Source organism: Macaca fascicularis, chromosome 7 (genome assembly GCF_037993035.2).
Source record: "Macaca fascicularis isolate 582-1 chromosome 7, T2T-MFA8v1.1".
NCBI lineage: Eukaryota > Metazoa > Chordata > Mammalia > Primates > Cercopithecidae > Macaca > Macaca fascicularis.
Genome location: NC_088381.1, coordinates 11,522,254 through 11,534,078, shown reverse-complemented (window position 1 = coordinate 11,534,078; position 11,825 = coordinate 11,522,254). Strand labels below are relative to the sequence as shown.

The following is an 11,825-nucleotide window of genomic DNA, read 5'->3' as shown; positions in this document are numbered from 1 at the left end:
AAAATCATAAATTCAGCTTCATTAGTTTTTTGCCATTTCCACTTTTCTTACTGTTTCTTCCCATTTTCAGTGGCTTGCTCTCCTGAGCAGGGACAGGAATTCCTGTCCTAAAGTTGGATGACATCGGGCTGGAACCATAAGATGTGTGCTGTGAAAGAAACCAGAGCAGCTGGCAATCTGGGAATTGGAACTGTCTTCGCCAATTTTGAATATTTGGTCACCTTATCTGAGATTACACATAAACTCGCTTTTTTTAAGTCTCTCAGAAGGCAGCTTTTATTGTGTAATTTAAAAAGAATTTTTTTATGTTTTTTAATGATCTGGGTTAATTTTAAACAAGGATTTATGAAATGTGAGCTGGTGCCAGGAAAACGTGGATCAATTGTTGCTTCCCTAGAGGAAATAGTGGTCTTTTAATAATAGATCTTAATAAAGTGTCTATATTTCTTTTAGGACTTAAAACATAGACAAAGCAAAATATGGGTTAAGTAAGGTTTTGTGGTTAGTATGAAAACTAAATTGTACATGGCCTGAATAAGAAAAAAAAAAGTTCTAATTAGACTCTTGGTCCTAGCAAGTAGATACTCGTTTAGATGTCCTTAAGAAAAGGTGTTAATTATATGAGTATCATATCATTTATTAATCCATTAATCCTATTAACACTGGCTATATGTGACAGACATCCAAAATAGTGGTGGCTTAAATTAGATAGTATTTATCTTTCTTGTAAAACTCCAGAGGTAGGCAGTCCGGAACTGGCCTGGCTCCAAGTCAATGGACCAGGATCCTTTTCTGCTGCAGACTACTAGGATTTCGGTCAATACATACAAAATTTATCCAACCGGAAGGAAAGGGGAGGATAAATGGAATTTCCCCCTCCTTTAAGGATATGTCTAGGAAATTGCATACTCCACTTCCTCTGACAGCACATTAAACAGAATATAATCAAGTGGCAGAGCTTACCTGAATGGAAGGTCGGGCAGTGTAGTTCTTATACCAGAAAGCTATGTCCCCAGCTAAGAAGTGAAAGGTTCCTTAGATAGGTAGATGGCAAAGACAGATACTGGGGCAAATGAGTAGTTTTTTTTGTTTGTTTTTTTTTTGCTTTGTTTTTTTTTTTTTTGTTTTTTTTTTTTGAGACGGAGTCTAGCTCTGTCGCCCAGGCTGGAGTGCAGTGGCCGGATCTCAGCTCACTGCAAGCTCCGCCTCCCGGGTTTACGCCATTCTCCTGCCTCAGCCTCCCGAATAGCTGGGACTACAGGCGCCCGCCACCTCGCCCGGCTAGTTTTTTGTATTTTTTAGTAGAGACGGGGTTTCACGGTGTTCGCCAGAATGGTCTCGATCTGCTGACCTTGTGATCCGCCCGTCTCGGCCTCCCAAAGTGCTGGGATTACAGGCTTGAGCCACCGCGCCTGGCCGTATGAGTAGTTTTTTTAACCTTAAAGAATTATCCATCCCATCTGAAAAGGCTTTAGGCTCAATTTCTGTAGCCTTTGCCTTGCCTTCTTAAATAGCCAGCCATCTCCTTGTTCTTTAATCTGGGGGTAAAGAGAATTACAAAAAGAATTAGTCTTCTATGTTTAGTTGACACTTTGCCCCTGTGGGGCAGAACCTGCCATGCCAGGACAGTTTGTGGATAGCTAGAGCTAATTAAACCCTAACCATGAGGCTGGAAAACTAGTTAGGAATCAGGAAGAGAAAAACGAATGCTGAGGAAGCCATCAACAAATATCACAATGTCTAAGAAGCAGATCTTAGTTAACATGTTCAAATCAGAATTCTTCATTTCTCTTCCAAATTGTACCTCAGAGTGCCCTACCACCCACCCAGTTGTTTAAGCCAAAAATCTAAGTGTACTACTTCAGCCTCTTTTCCTTCACTTCTCATATCCAATCTGGACCAGTTACATAATTTGCAGGTCCAGTGAAAAATGAAAACACAGAGCTCCTTGTTAAAAAGTTATTAAGAATTTCAAGACAGCAATAGCAGAGCATTATACCAACTGTGGGGTCCTTCTAAGTGTGAGGCCCAGTGCAACTACATACGAAGGCAGCCCTGCATCCAATATATACCTATATGTTTTGCAAGTTCTACCTCTGTGATGGTAAATTTTGTATGTCCACTTGACTGGGCCATGGTGTGCCTAGACTTTTGATCAAATATCATTCTGGATGTGTCGTGAAGGTGGTTCTGGATGAGATTAACACAGGAATAGGTAGAGACAAAGCAAAGCAAATGGTCTTCCCTAATATGTGTCAGTCCCATTCAATGATTTGAAGGCCTGAACTAAAGGCTGACCTGCCTGGGAATTAGAAGGAACTCCTTCTGCCTGACTGAGCTGGGTCATTAGTCTTTTCCTACTTGCAGACTTAAACTGAAACATCAGCTCTTCTTGAGTCTTGAGCCAGGTGGCATTCAGACTGGGACTTTCACTGTCTGTTCTCTTGGTTCTCAGGCCTTCAGACTCAGGCTAGGACTGCACCATCAGCTATCCTGGGACTTCAGCTTGCCAATTGTAGATCTTGAGCCTTCTTAGCCTCCATAATTGCACGAAATAACTCCTTATAATACTTTCCCTCCCTCCCTCCCTCACTCCCTCCCTCCCTTCCTTCCTTCCTTCCTTTCCTCCTCCTTCTTCCTCCCTTCCTTCCTTCCCTCCTCCTCCCTCCTCCTCCCTCCTCCTCCTCCTCCTCCTCTTCTTCTTCTTCTTCTGCTTCCTCTTCCTCTTCCTCCTCCTCTTCTTCTTCTTCTTTCTTCATGGAGTTTTGCTCTTGTTGCCCAGGCTGGAGTGCAACGTTGCGATCTTGGTTCACCGCAACCTCTGCCTCCCAGGTTCAAGCGATTCTCCTGCCTCAACCTCCCGAGTAGCTGGGACTACAGGCATCTGCCACCACATACAGCTAATTTTGTCTTTTTAGTAGAGACAGGGTTTCTCCATGTTGGTCAGGCTGGTCTTGAATTCTCGACCTAAGGTAATCCACCCAATTTGGTCTCCCAAAGTGCTGGGATTACAGGCGTGGGCCACCACACCCGCCCTTCCTTCCTTCCTTCCTTCCTTCCTTCCTTCCTTCCTTCCTTCCTTCCTTCCTTCCTTCCTTCCTTCCTTCTTTCCTTCCTTCCTTCCTTCCTTCCTTCCTTCCTTCCTTCCTTCCTTCCTTCCTTTTTCTCTTTGCATATACCTATATACAGATACAAATATATAGATAGATAAAATACATCCATTTTATACATATATATATATATGACATCCTATTGGTTTATTTCTCTGGAAAACTCTAATACAACCTCAAAAACATTTCTTAAATTGGTACACTTCTCCCCGTCTCCATGACAGTGTCTCCGGATCTCTAGTTCTGGACTAAGTTCCCAGTACCTGCTTTCACTTTTGCCTCTTCTTCAATGGTGTTCAGTGAGAGCAGAAAACCACAAGGATGGAGATAGATATATACATACACACACATATACATACATATATAACAAATATATAAAAATCACATGTTTTATGCATAAAAATGTAAATATATATAACATTTTATAGAAAATCTATTTATGTATATATATTTAAAATATAAATATTGATAAAATTTTAACTGCAAATTATATATAAATACACTTAAATAAAATATAAATAAATTGATATATATATATATACTTATTGTAGGGTTTTGACCCTAGAAAACTGTGGGAGCTGATTAAACACTATATGTGCCTGGTGCCAGAGGCTGGGGCTGGAACTTAGAAGGGATGATGGATGCAAAGTGAAGACATAAGGATCAAGTAACATCTGGAAAGAGAAACATGAACCTACAAGGACAGACCTCTCACCACCTCCAAGCCTCCACAGATACTCTAATGCCCTGCCCTTAGTCATGGAGCTAAACTTGTTTCTGGCCCAGGACTTAGAGAAGCTAAAGGAGAATATCTGGCAGGAGTTGAAGGAACTGTGGGCTGGATGTTGCCCAAGGCCAGCAAGGTGAGTCAGCAGATTACAACAACATGGGTGAGCTGGGATGGGTGCCTGTGCCCTGTGCAGACCTTTCAAGTATAAAAACAAGCTACTGCTTCCTTCTCACCTTTCAAATACCATGCAAAATGCCTCCCATGAGGCTTGCTAATCCTGTCAGGTAGCAAAGGAAATTCTTGAAAAAAAATAAAAGGCCAGGCGCAGTGGCTCATACCTGTAATCCCAGCACTTTGCAAGGCTGAGGCCGGTGGATCACGAGGTCAAAAGATCGAAACCATCCTGGCCAACATGGTGAAACCCTGTCTCTACTAAAAATATAAAAATTATCTGGGCATTGTGGCGGGAGCCTGTAGTCCCAGCTACTCCGGAGGCTGAGGCAGGAGAATTGTTTGAACCAGGGAAGTGGAGGTTGCAATGAGCCGAGATCGTGCCTCTGCACTCCAGCCTGGCAACAGAGCAAGACTCCATCTCAAAAAAAAAAAAAAAAAAAAAAAAAAAAGCCGTGTGTGATGGCTCACACCTGTAATCCCAGCACTTTGGGCCAGGGCGGGTGGATCACCTGAGGTCAGAAGTTCAAGACCAGCCTGATTAATATGGTGAAACCCCAGCTTTCCTAAATATACAAAAATTGGCTGGGCGTGGTGGTGGTCACCTGTAATCCCAGCTACTCAGGATGCTGAGGCAGGAGAATCACTTGAACCCGGGAGGCAGAGGTTGCAGTGAGCCGAGATCGCTCCATTGCACTCCAGCCTGGGCAACAAGAGTGAAACTTCGTTCCAAAATATATATATATATATATCAGTTTAGCTGAACGGATACAATACCACCCTACGCTCCTTCAACTAACTCCAACATGGCAGCAGTAGGGTTTATTTAAAAATATGAATCAGGCTGGGCACGATGACTCAAGCCTGTAATCCCAGAGCTCTGGGAGGCCAAGGAGGGAGGATCACTTGAGGCCAGGAGTTCAAGACCAGCCTGTGCCACATAGTGAAACCCGATCTCTACAAAAAAATTTAAAAACTAGCCATGTGTGGTGGGTGACATGTGCCTACAGTCTTAGAAACTCGGAGGCTGAGCCAGGAGGATCACTTGAGCTCCAAAGTTGGAGGCTGCAGTGAGCTATCATCACACCACTGTACTCCACCCTTAACAACAGAGCAAGACCTTGTTTCTAGAAGAAAAAAAAAAAATATATATATATATATATATATAAATAAAAAATCAGACCACTTTTCTTTCCTAAAGTCTTCCAAATGTTTCCCATTGCATCTAGAATAAAATCTAAACTCTTTACTGTGGTTTACGACGCTGCATAGGATCTGACCCCTATCACTTCTCAGAGCTCCTTGCATTTTGTACCACTTTCTCCTTGCTCACCATTCCTGAGTCATTGGCCTTCTTCTTTTTTTTTTTTTTTCAGACGGAGTCTTACTCTGTCACTCAGGCTGGAATGCAATGGCATGATCTCAGCTCACTGCAACCTCTGCCTCCCAGGTTCAAGCAATTCTCCTACCTCAGCCTCCCAAGTAGCCGGGATTACTGGCACCCGCCATCATGCCCAGCTAATTTTTTTTTTTTTTTTTGGATTTTTGTAGAGACAAGGCTGATCTGGAACTCCTAACCTCAGGTGATTGCACGCCTTGGCCTCCCAAAGTGCTGGGATTACAGTCTTGAGCCACTGCGCCTGGCCGCCATTGGCCTTCTACCTGTTCTTCAGTCACTGAGGTGATTCCTGCCTGAGAGCCTTTGCACCAGCTGTGACATCTGCCTGCAACATTCTTCCCATTGATCAATCTTCAGGTCACCAGCTCTTTCCTTTTATTCAGTTATCAGCTTAAACATCATATCCTCAGAGACCTTCCTCCCTGACCACTGAAAGAAGCCCACCATTCCTCAGTATTCTCTGTCACATCACTCTGTCTTAATAGTCCTTTTCACCATTAGAAATTATCTTATTTATTGTTTGCTTGTTTATTTTCTCTTTCCCACCACCATCACTATCAAAATGTAGGTTCTATAAGAACATGGATTTCTTGTTTCTCTGCCTGGCACATGATAGTGCTCAATAAATGTTTGTTGAGGGAACTGTAAACCAAAAACGAAATTCTAAGCCCCCCATCCAACCGACTGGATCCCTCATCTTAGCCAAGGGCATTCCAAAGTTAACCTCCAAACTAGTTAAGGCCATGATATGAAGCGGGAGTTGGACATGCCTCATTATACTCTCCTCCCTTTGGAATTCAGGCACAGCTGACCAGCATTAACATTAAAACAGAGACTTTAAGACTGATAAAACAGACTGTAGCAATAAGATACCAACATGACAGATGGTAGGCTCTGAAAAAAATAGAAGTATTTTACCCCCAAATATATTTCTCTGATGTATTTTGAAATGGCCCTACAAAGCTGTCTCTTGTGGGGGAAATCTACATTCTGCAGAGAATCTACTTCCTTTTCTAAGTCTTTTCCCTGATCCAGGAGACAATTATCTAAGAGCATGACACCTTTCTAAGTCTGATAAGAAACATCTACAACAAGCTTGTTCAACCCACGCACCAAAACAGCTATGAAAGTGGTCCAGCACAAATTTGTAAGCTTTCTTAAAACATTATGAGATTTCTTTGCAATTTTTTATTTTTATTTTTATTTTTTTTGAGATGGAATCTTGCTCTGTTGCCTAGGCTAGAGTGCAGTGGCATGATCTTGGTTTACTGCAACCTCCATCTCCCGGGTTCAAGCGATTCTCCTGCCTCAGCCTCCTGAGTAGCTAGGACTACAGACATGCACCACCATGCCTGGCTAATTTTGTATTTTTAGTAGAGATGGGATTTCACTGTGTCAACCAGGCTGGTCTTGAACTCCTGACCTCAAGCAATCCGCCCACCTCGGCCTCCCAAAGAGCTGGGATTACAGGCATGAGCCACCGTGCTGGGCCTTGCAATTTTTTTTAGTATATTCTGTGTGTGACCCAAGGCAATTCTTTTTCTTCTAATGTGGCCCAGGGAACCCAAAAGATTGAACACCCCTGATCTATAATCTGTTCTCTCTAAAGCCTGCTACATGGAGGCTTCATCCACATCGTAAGAACCTTGGTCTCGGCCGGGCGCGGTGGCTCAAGCCTGTAATCCCAGCACTCTGGGAGGCCGAGGCGGGCGGATCACGAGGTCAGGAGATCGAGACCATCCTGGCTAACACGGTGAAACCCCGTCTCTACTAAAAAAAATAGAAAAAACTAGCTGGGCGAGGTGGCGGGCGCCTGTAGTCCCAGCTATTCGGGAGGCTGAGGCAGGAGAATGGCGTAAACCCGGGAGGCGGAGCTTGCAGTGAGCTGAGATCCGGCCACTGCACTCCAGCCCGGGCGACAGAGCGAGACTCCGTCTCAAAAAAAAAAAAAAAAAGAACCTTGGTCTCCACAATCCCTAATTCTCACCAAGACACTCCCTTCTATTAATTCCAGGTCTTTAGATAATAGCTTAACTCTTTCAACCAACTGCCAATCAGAAAATATTCGAATTCACCTATAACCTGGAAACCCCCACTCCGAGTTGTCCCACCTTTCCAGACAGAACCAGAAAAATGCACATCTGACATGTATTGATTGATGTCTTATGTCTCCCTTAAACATATAAAACAGGCCAGGCACGGTGCCTCACACCTGTAATCCCAGCACTTTGGAAGGCCGAGACCGGTGGATCACCTGAGGTCAGGAGTTCGAGACTAGCCTGGCCAACATGGCGAAACCCCATCTCTATTAAAAATGCAAAACATCATCTGGACATGGTGGCAGGTGCCTGTAATCCCAGTTACTCTGGAGGCTGAGGCAGGAGAATTGCTTGAACCTGGGCGGCGGAGGTTGCAGTGAACCAAGATCGCGCCATCACACTCCAGCCTGAGGGATGAGAGCAAGACTTCTTCTCAAAACAAAACAAAACAAAACAAAACAAAACAAAGAAACCAAACTGTAGCCTGACCATCTTGAGCACATGTTCTTAGGACCTCTTAAGACTGTACCTTGGGCCGTTGTCAGTCATATTTGGGCTCAAGATGAATCTCTTCAAATATTTTACAGTTTGACTCTTTTCATTGACAGAATGAAAAAAAAATGGATTGATATTAGTTTATAGGGCTGCCATAACAAAGTACCATAAAATGGGTAGTTTAAAATAACAGAAATTGGGCCGGGCATGATGGCTCACGCCTGTAATCCCAGCACTTTGGGAGGCCGAGGCGGGCGGATCACTTGAGGCCAGGAGTTCGAGACCAGCCTGGCCAACACAGTGAAACCCCACCTCTACTAATATATATATATATATATATATATATATATATATATATATATATATATATATATGCCAGGTGTGGTGGCTGATGCTTGTAATCCCAGCTACTCAGGAGGCTGAGGGAGGAGAACTGCTTGAACCTGGGAGGCAGAGGTTGTAGTGAACTGAGACTGCACCACTGCATTCCAGCCTGGGGGACCCAGCAAGACTCTGTATCAAAAAAAAAAAAAAAAAAAAAATTAATAAAATAATAAAAATAAAATAACAGAAATTGGCAAGGTGCAGTGGCTCACATCTGTAATCTTGGCACTTTGGGGGCTGAGGCTGGCAGATCACCTGAGGTCGGGAGTTTGAGACGAGCCTGACCAACATGGAGAAACCCTGTCTCTACTAAAAATACAAAATTGACCAGGCGCGGTGGCACATGCCTGTAATCCCAGCTACTCAGGAGGTTGAGGCAAGAGAATCATTTGAACCCGGGAGGCGGAGGTTGCGGTGAGCCGAGATCACACCACTACACTCCAGCCTGGGCGACAAGGGCAAAACTCCATCTAAAGAAAAATAAAACCAAAAACTCCACATCTATCATCTTCAAGTCATTCATGCCACCTCATTCCTCCTGGATGTCAGACAAGAATTTGGGTGCCGTGAGTGCAGGTGCAAAAGGCTGTCACACTGACCCTCCACTGAGCTGTGAACACTCAAGCTGTCCGCAGACTGCAAAGCTAAAAGACGACTGAAACACTCCTTTTGCAGCTTATAAGTTACAGGCGACCCCCCCAGCCACTGCTGTGGGGGTTGCATGGAGTTTTACTCCTGCTTGTGCCCAAAACTACTTGCACCGGCTCCTGAACCTACTCAACTGTGCTTCTCCTCCAGCAAGGGGTAGAACACGGAGGGACCAAGATAATGGAGTCTGCCCCTGCCAGCACCAAAGTGACCAGCTAGTTCTAGTCCCTGTGTACTCCAGTTTCTGCTCACGAAGCGGTCAGGGAAATATCCTGCTTTTCATAAGGACACTAGTCATTGGATTTAGGGTTCATTCTAAAACCTAGATGATTCCACACTGAAAATCCTTGATTACATCTGCAAAGTCTCTTATCCAGATAAATCCACATTCAAAGCTACTCAGGGTTAGGACTGGAACATATCTTTTTGAGGGACACGGGACAGATTTCAGCTCATTACAGGGCTGATTAAAGGTTTCTATCATGCTTGCTTCTTCTACTGAGACAGGGTCCCTTGTACTATAAGGCTTATAGATTAGACTCTAAACTTGAAACTGCCTGTTAGGACTACTAGTGAATGCTTTATGCCACAAGAAACACAGAGATTTTTAGGTAATTAAGAAAGGAAGATTTTTATGTTCCCCTAAAATATTAACATTACAGGGGTGTCAGTGGGGGGTGTGAACAATAATTAATAAATAATTGAATTAATTAATTCTAGAATTAGGAATTTATTTGACTGCAAACCTGTCAATGCACTCCTTAGGGTACACTGAGTACCTGAATACTTAACAATACTTGCCAATATGATAAATTGCCTGGGTTTGTAAGTAAAGTTTCTGACAATGTAACAGCTGGAAGGAGAAATGACCTTTGTTTTGCATTTGTGTTAACATTTAAGAGGCTTTAGAAACAAACAATTCTACATTGCTGTTGGGAAGCCATTTGGAAAAATCAGGCTTGTTGGAACAAGTTGCTATGGGAGGAATTTAAAGCAAAGCATTGCAGGATAAGCTCAAAACTTCCTGTGAAAACTTGAGATATCCTCTCCACCTCTTGTTCTGAAAGAAGTCTTTCAAGGACAGGGAGAGAGAAGACTGAGTGTTAAGGGAACTGTTCAGGCTGGGCATGGTGGCTCACGCCTGTAATCCCAGCACTTGGGGAGACCGAGGCAGGTGGATTACAAGGTCAGGAGTTGGAGACCAGCCTGGCCAACATGGTGAAACCCCATCTCTACTAAAAACACAAAAATTAGCTGGGAGTAGTGGCATGTGCCTGTAATCCCAGCTACTTGGGAGGCTGAGGCAGGAGAATTGTTTGAACCTGGGAGGCAGAGGTTGCAGTGAGCCGAGATGGCAGCATTGTACTTCAGCCTGGGCGACAGAACGAGACTCTGTCTCAAAAAAAAAAAAAAAGAGAGCTCTTCAGTGTTAGAAATGAAGGCATCTGTCCAGCCATACAGAGCTGGCAATGAGGAAAATTACCTTTAGCAACCTGAGTTCAGATTTCTAACTACTTAAACCCTTGATCATAAGGTAAGTTAAGTTCTTACTTTGGGTCAGAGAACACAACAAAAATGCCCGGAACCTTAAACAAAAATCATGCCTACTAAGTATTTACCGAATTGGGAAGCCAGAACTTATACAGGAGAGATCAGTAACATCTCACATATTTACCCCTAGAATCTAGCCGACACCAGGGACAAATTTAAAGCTCACAACTCCACTTGCAGATGGAGACTGAGAAAGGAAATGCTTAGTCTGTTCCGGCTTTTGTGAAGAAGGGCATTTTTTTTTTTTTTTTTTTTGTAGACTCTACCTGTGAGAAGAACTCTATCACTGGCCTCCAGAAAGTAAGAAACAGGAGAAAGTCACAATGTCAAGCTCACTTGACTCCATAAGCAAAAACCGTCGTTCCTCCCACCCTCCTTGGTTGGCTCAGACCCTTGTCCTAAGAGTCAGAATGAAGCCACCTTTGCAAAAATTATAACTGAGAAAATTGTGACTGACCTAATCGACTACATCTTGCTTTTAAACCTCCAAGTTGTCCTTGTTCATTCTTGGGTGTGGGCCCAACAAACTTTGGGAGGAACTTAGTTTATAGTTTAGCTTTGAAACAAAGACAATAACAGCTCTTTCCCAAAATAAACCCCCTTCCTGCCTGGGGACTAGACTGCTTTGTTTTTTTTTTTTAGGGCTAATAAATGAGCTACAGGATTAGAAATTATGGTTTAGGAGTCATGCAGCTGGAAGTGGCAAGATTCTGAACCTCCTCAAATTGTTCCTGGGGATAACATCACTATTGTAGAATCTAAGACCAGTGCTTGACGTATTTTGCAGACCCTACACTTGATGGATCAGCTGGCACCACCCAGATCAATAAACTGGCTCATCTGGTCTTGTGGCCTCCACCCAGGAAATGACTCAGTATTAGAGGACAGCTGCGACTCCCTGTGATTTCATCTGTGAGTCAATCAATCAGCACTCCCAATTCACTGCCCCTGCCCCAACCAAATTATCCTTAAAAACTCTGATCCCCGAATTCTCAGGGAGGCTGATTTGAGTAATAATAAAATTCCAGTCTTCTGTACAACCAGTTCTGTGTGAATTAAATTCTTTGCTACTGCAATTCCCCTGTCCTGATAAATTAGCTCTGTCTAGGCAGTGGGCAAGGTGGACCCTTTCGGTGGTTACAAGGGGTGCATTCAGTGGGGTTGAGAGGTTGGTTCTGACTCTAAGGATGAACAAGTATAGTCAAAACCCTGTGGGGGATTTCTGCCTGCTTCTAGGTAACTCTGGAACCTCAGTGTCACTGAATTTGAACCAACATGTGGGAAGTGAGGAAGTGGGG

At 43.6% G+C, this 11,825-nt stretch overlaps 1 long non-coding RNA gene across 1 annotated transcript; it reads left to right on the top strand.

The window, feature by feature from the left end:
- Positions 1–3,668: 3,668 nt before the first annotated feature.
- Positions 3,669–11,567, top strand: LOC123574364 (uncharacterized). Its single transcript, XR_006699216.2, has 2 exons — positions 3,669–3,973; positions 11,315–11,567. It is a non-coding gene; the product is annotated as an uncharacterized lncRNA (long non-coding RNA).
- The last annotated feature ends 258 nt before the right edge of the window (positions 11,568–11,825 follow it).